The sequence below is a fragment of the Henckelia pumila genome, chromosome 4 (genome assembly GCF_033568475.1).
Source record: "Henckelia pumila isolate YLH828 chromosome 4, ASM3356847v2, whole genome shotgun sequence".
Taxonomy (NCBI): Eukaryota; Viridiplantae; Streptophyta; class Magnoliopsida; order Lamiales; family Gesneriaceae; genus Henckelia; species Henckelia pumila.
The window spans coordinates 103,126,134-103,131,368 of NC_133123.1; the positions used below are offsets into that span (position 1 = coordinate 103,126,134).

The 5,235-nt window shown below is 39.7% G+C and overlaps 1 non-coding gene across 1 annotated transcript; it reads right to left on the reverse strand.

Annotated features, from left to right (window-relative positions):
- Positions 1 to 4,234: 4,234 nt before the first annotated feature.
- On the reverse strand, positions 4,235 to 4,341 carry LOC140870152 (small nucleolar RNA R71). Its single transcript, XR_012147129.1, has one exon. It is a non-coding gene; the product is annotated as a small nucleolar RNA R71 (small nucleolar RNA).
- Between the last annotated feature and the right edge of the window lie 894 nt (positions 4,342 to 5,235).

Genomic DNA, 5,235 nt, shown 5'->3' on the forward strand with positions numbered 1-5,235 from the left:
TCAGAGCGCACTATCCGTACGTTAGAGGATATGCTTAGAGCGTGCGTCATGGATTTTGGTTCAGCCTGGCAGGATCATTTGCCGTTGATCGAGTTCGCTTACAACAACAGCTATCACACTAGTATTGGGATGGCACCTTTTGAGGCGTTGTATGGGCGACGTTGTCGTACTCCACTCTTCTGGGAAGAAGTGGGGGAGAGATAGGCTGAGGGACCGGAGTTTATCCAGCAAGCGATAGACATTGTTGATCAAATCAAGAAACGGATTAAGACTGCACAGGATCGTCAGGCCAGCTATGCTAATATCAACCGTAGGCCTTTGCAGTTCGAGGTCGGGGAGAAAGTGTTTCTGAGAGTGTCACCTTTCCGCAAGATTCTCAGATTTGGCCTTAAGGGCAAGTTGTCTCCCAGATTTATCGGTCCGTTAGAGATCTTGGAGAGCATTGGCGATTTGGCTTATCGACTAGCTTTGCCACCGCATCTATCCAGTATTCACGACGTGTTCCACGTATCTTTGTTGCGACGGTATGTGGCGGATGAATCTCATATTCCGCAGCGGTCTGAGGTTCAGGTAGACAAGGATTTGACGTATCTTGAGAAACCTCTTCGTATCCTGGATTATAAGGATAAGGTTTTACGAAACAAAGTCATTCCTTTGGTTTTAGTTGAGTGGCAGCGCCGAGGCACTGAGGAAGCTACTTGGGAGCTTGAGGACAGGATGCGTAAAGACCATCCTGAGTTGTTTTGATTTCATTCTTTAGGTTGTATTCAGTTGCAAACTCTGTAAACGTTTGATTTGAATAAAGAATATTTCTGATTTTTGTATTTTGCATTCGGTACTTAAGATCTGATTTCGAGGATGAAATATCTTAAGTGGGGGAGAATGTAGTAGCCCGTAACAAAAATCAGTAATTGAGGGATTAATCATAATTACTTGGGTAAAGTTCGAAAACTCCGAAGGTGAGTTCGGAAGCACCGATCAGGATCGGAAGCTCCGAACAAGATCGGATGCTCCGATCGGTATTACGTCAGGCATGACGTGTGGCACGATCGGAAGCTCCGATCAGGACCGGAAGCTCCGATCACCCCTATTCGGAGTCAACAAGTGGCATTTTGACACGTGGCAGATCAGGATCTTCGGAAGCTCCGATGGCAGGATCGGACGTTCCGATCGAGGTTCGGACGTTCCGATCAAAGATCGGAAGTTCCGATCGTTGTCTATAAATAGAAGGCCGAGGCTTCACTTTCATTTGCCAATTCCGAGTTCTCCTTTCCATTCTAGTCCTTTTGGAGTTGTTCTAGTCTTCTTAGGCTTGGTCCGGAGGTCAGCGAGGCGTTCGGTAGTCGTAGTGGAGTTGTGCCCAAGTTCTGGAGGCATCGACATCAAAGGGCTAACGACGGACGAAGGTATAGCTTTTGCTTCATATAAATATTTGGGAGTATGCAATAGCTTAGTTAAGGCTTTTAGAGCATTTTAATGATAGTAGTATCATTTGGCAGTGTAGAGCAGACTATAGGCGTGGACCTAGAGTTGGTAGAGCTTGCTCTGTTTCGAGGTACGAAAGTACTGTTCGAGATATCCTGACTGAGTATGCATGTATTATGTGACTGCATGATTTATATGCCATGATATTATGCTGCATTCATTTGCATCTTGCTGTATCTCTTTCGAGATGTATGTTAGTAGGGTTGTACCCTATCCTGTTGTGGATGGACTTCCATCGATTTGGGTCCAGCGTATCCACGGTTATCTCGGTATGGGAGCCACCTCCTGAAGCGATGGCACAGCGTGCTACATACCAGGGCCCGGTCTGTCTCTGTTATCTGATCCTTGACCTCGAGTCTTTAGGGAGTTCACTTTGCATGCATGTATACTCATACTCTCGCACTGAGCATTTTATGCTCACGTCTCGTACTCTGTATTTTCTGGACACCCTATTCCATGGGGCAGGTTTGCGATTGGACGAGGAGGGTGGATCCAGGAGGGGCTAGTCAGTGGTTGGCCAGCTGGAGCTTCGCTTAGGTTTTATTACTGTTGTTTTGGGTTTATACAGCTATTCGATTTGGTTGTATATTATTGGATAAATTACAGATTCCTTTACTTGGGATTGTATATTTTTATGGTTTCCGCAGTTTTATTCTGATATCTGTTTAATTAAGTTAATTGCATGCATAAGTTCTGTTTAGTAGGTGATCCGGTTAAGGGTCACTACATGTATTCTGCCGGTCAGCATTTATATAAGCTTTCCGCAGTGTATTCTGATTAGTGATAATTGCATGCTTAATTATGCTCTAATTCTATGATTAGTAGTGGATCCAGGTTGGATCACTACATTTTATTGGTATTATAGCGCATTGATAAGTGTAATTTTTGCACTTATATTTTATATGAATTAGCTTGGCTTTTGTTATGTTTTGAGCGATATTATGCATTTTTCTTGTTGTTAATGTCGTTGCAGGAATTCGAGTGTTATTTATTTTATTTGATGAAAAGAGTCAAAAAGAGTGAAGAAAAGAGATGAGAAAAAATGAATTTAAGTTGAACAGAGCAGAGCCCCAGCGCCAGAATCCAAGCGCTTACCAGCGCTGTTGGAAAAAAAATGTTGGGCGCTGCATAGTCTCCTAAAATTTGGAAAGTGTCTAATCGAGTTTAAAAAGGATTTTATAGCTTATTTTGAGGGATACGAGGGTTTTGGAGAGCATTCAGACCATAGAACGACTGTTGGAGACTTTAGATTGCACAAGAGCTCAAGAACTCGGTACGAAGACGGAAGACGGCGGTATCCGACGACGGAAAAGCTTAATTCTACTTCGTTCTAGTTTCTCTTTGAACTCTATTTTTCTAGTTTGATGGATTATTTGAAGAACATGTTTTTTTTATCTTTTAATTTATTATGAACTAATTTCTTAGTCTAGAGGTAGACGGATCTTGACTGGAAACCATGATTGGGATATTTTGATTTATATATTTGAATTCTTCGTACAGTTTATTTTTGTTTTCCTGATTTTAATGCTTTCAATTTACTGGCCATAAATTGAATGATATATTATTTGGATTCTATCACTCGAGAGATGAGATTTTGAATACGACATAGGAAAATACATCTTTGGTGTTTATATTGTTTGAGAGGCATATAACTTCATAGAAGTAGTTAGAAGAATTCTCGTGCCATTTACTGGATTTAATAGTTGAATTTAGGTAGAGATGTTGAGTTTGTTATTGAATATGAATTTCTACTTGACACTCGAGAGAGGTAGTAGAAAATAGTTGGGATTCTTGGCTATTAAACTAGAAGATTTTATAATTGAACAATCATTAGAAATAAATTGTGGTGGACAGTCAAGTGAAGTCGAACCTGTAGCATTCATCACTTATTGAATTTTCATCTCATGAACTCGTGGTTATTTATTTTTATTTCTTGCAATTTTTAGTGTTATTAAAATCAAACAATTTTCGTAGCTCTACATAGGATTCGGATTTGATTAGTCGCAAATATTTATTATAATATCATTTATTCATTCTCCGTGGGATTTACTAGACTTAATTCCTATATTATAACTTGACATCATGCGCTTGCGAGCGAAAAACATGCAACAAGTTTTTGGCGCCGTTGCCGGGGAATGAATTTTATTTGATTTATATTAAATTGTGCTAATTAGTTTTAATTTTGATTTAGAACATTTCAATATATTTTTTTGGTTCTAATTTTAAATATTTCTCTTGTTTATGCAGTTTATGCAAAAAGCTAGAGTTACGACTCACTGCTCTTTGATCCGGAAATCGAGAAAACTGCTAAAGCTTTGAGAAAAGCTAGAAGAGAAGAGTTGCAACAAATGATTGAAGAAAGAGAAAGAGTTGTTAATAATGCTCCGATGCCAATTAGAGATCACTTTAGACCGGTGATCAACAATTATTATTCTGGAATAGCTTGGCAGAACATCACATCAAATAATTTTGAATTGAAGCCAGCTCTGATCAATATGGTGCAGCAAAATCAGTTTAGGGGTGCAGCTACTGAAGATCCAAATTTGTACCTACGTACTTTTTCGAGATTTCTGACACAGTGAAAATTCATGGTGTTACTGAAGACACCATCAGACTATGATTGTTCCCATTCTCTCTTAGAGACAATGCTCGTAGTTGGTTGCAGTCACTACCTCTTGGGAGCATCACTATATGGGAGGACATGGCATCTAAATTTCAGGCTAAGTACTTTCCGCCTGCCAAGTCTGCCCAATTGAAAATTGAGATCACTACTTTCAAACAACAAGATCATGAGCTACTTTATGAAGCTTGAGAGCAGTACAAGGAATTTATTAGGAAGTGTCTGAACCATAATTTTCCGGATTGGGAACAGATCGAATTATTCTACAATGGTTTGAAAGGGCCAACTCATATTTCTGTGGATGCTACTGCTGGAGGTTCGATATTCTCTAAATTTCCTGCAGAGAAATATGAGATGATTTGAGCAAATGACTATTAATAGTTATCAGTGGCCGAGTGAGAGATCTGCAATAAGGAAGCCTGCTGGAATTCATGAGGTTGATGCGTTCACTGCTTTGACTGCTCAGATGGCTACTATTTCTACACAGTTGGCTGCGCTGACAAAAGGAAATCAAGTTTCTACTGAGACAGCATCACTGGCGACTGTCATAAATTCTGCCGATATATTTGAGAGTATGGAGCAAGATCAATATGTGAATAGCAGAAATTACAACAATTATCGAGGTAATCCTGTAACTAACAAATATCATCCTAGTTTGCGTAATCATGAGAATTTTTCTTATGCAAACAATAAGAATGTGTTGAATCCTCCACCGGGGTTCAATACTTAGAATGGTGAGGGTAAAAAATCTTTGGAAGATTTGGTGCATAATTTTATTTCAGAGTCATCCACAAGATTTAAGAGGAATGAGAATAATCTTGATAGTATGGAGACGCACTTGACCAATGCGAGCGCTTTTATAAAAAATCTTAGAACACAAATTGGTCAGTTGTCGAATGCATTGAATAATCAGCAGAGAGGTGTATTTCCTAGCAATACTGAGGTTAATCCAAGGGAGAAATGCAAGGCTGTCACTCTTAGAAGTGGTAAAGAACTTGGGTTTGATAACCCGAAGGCAGTGGATGATGAGGAAGTTTAAGAGATTGTGGTGGAGTTTAAAAAATTTGATAGCAAAAATTCCAACAAGTCTGCAGTTGTGCCAAAGAAACCGCCTGTGCCAAAAGCTGTTC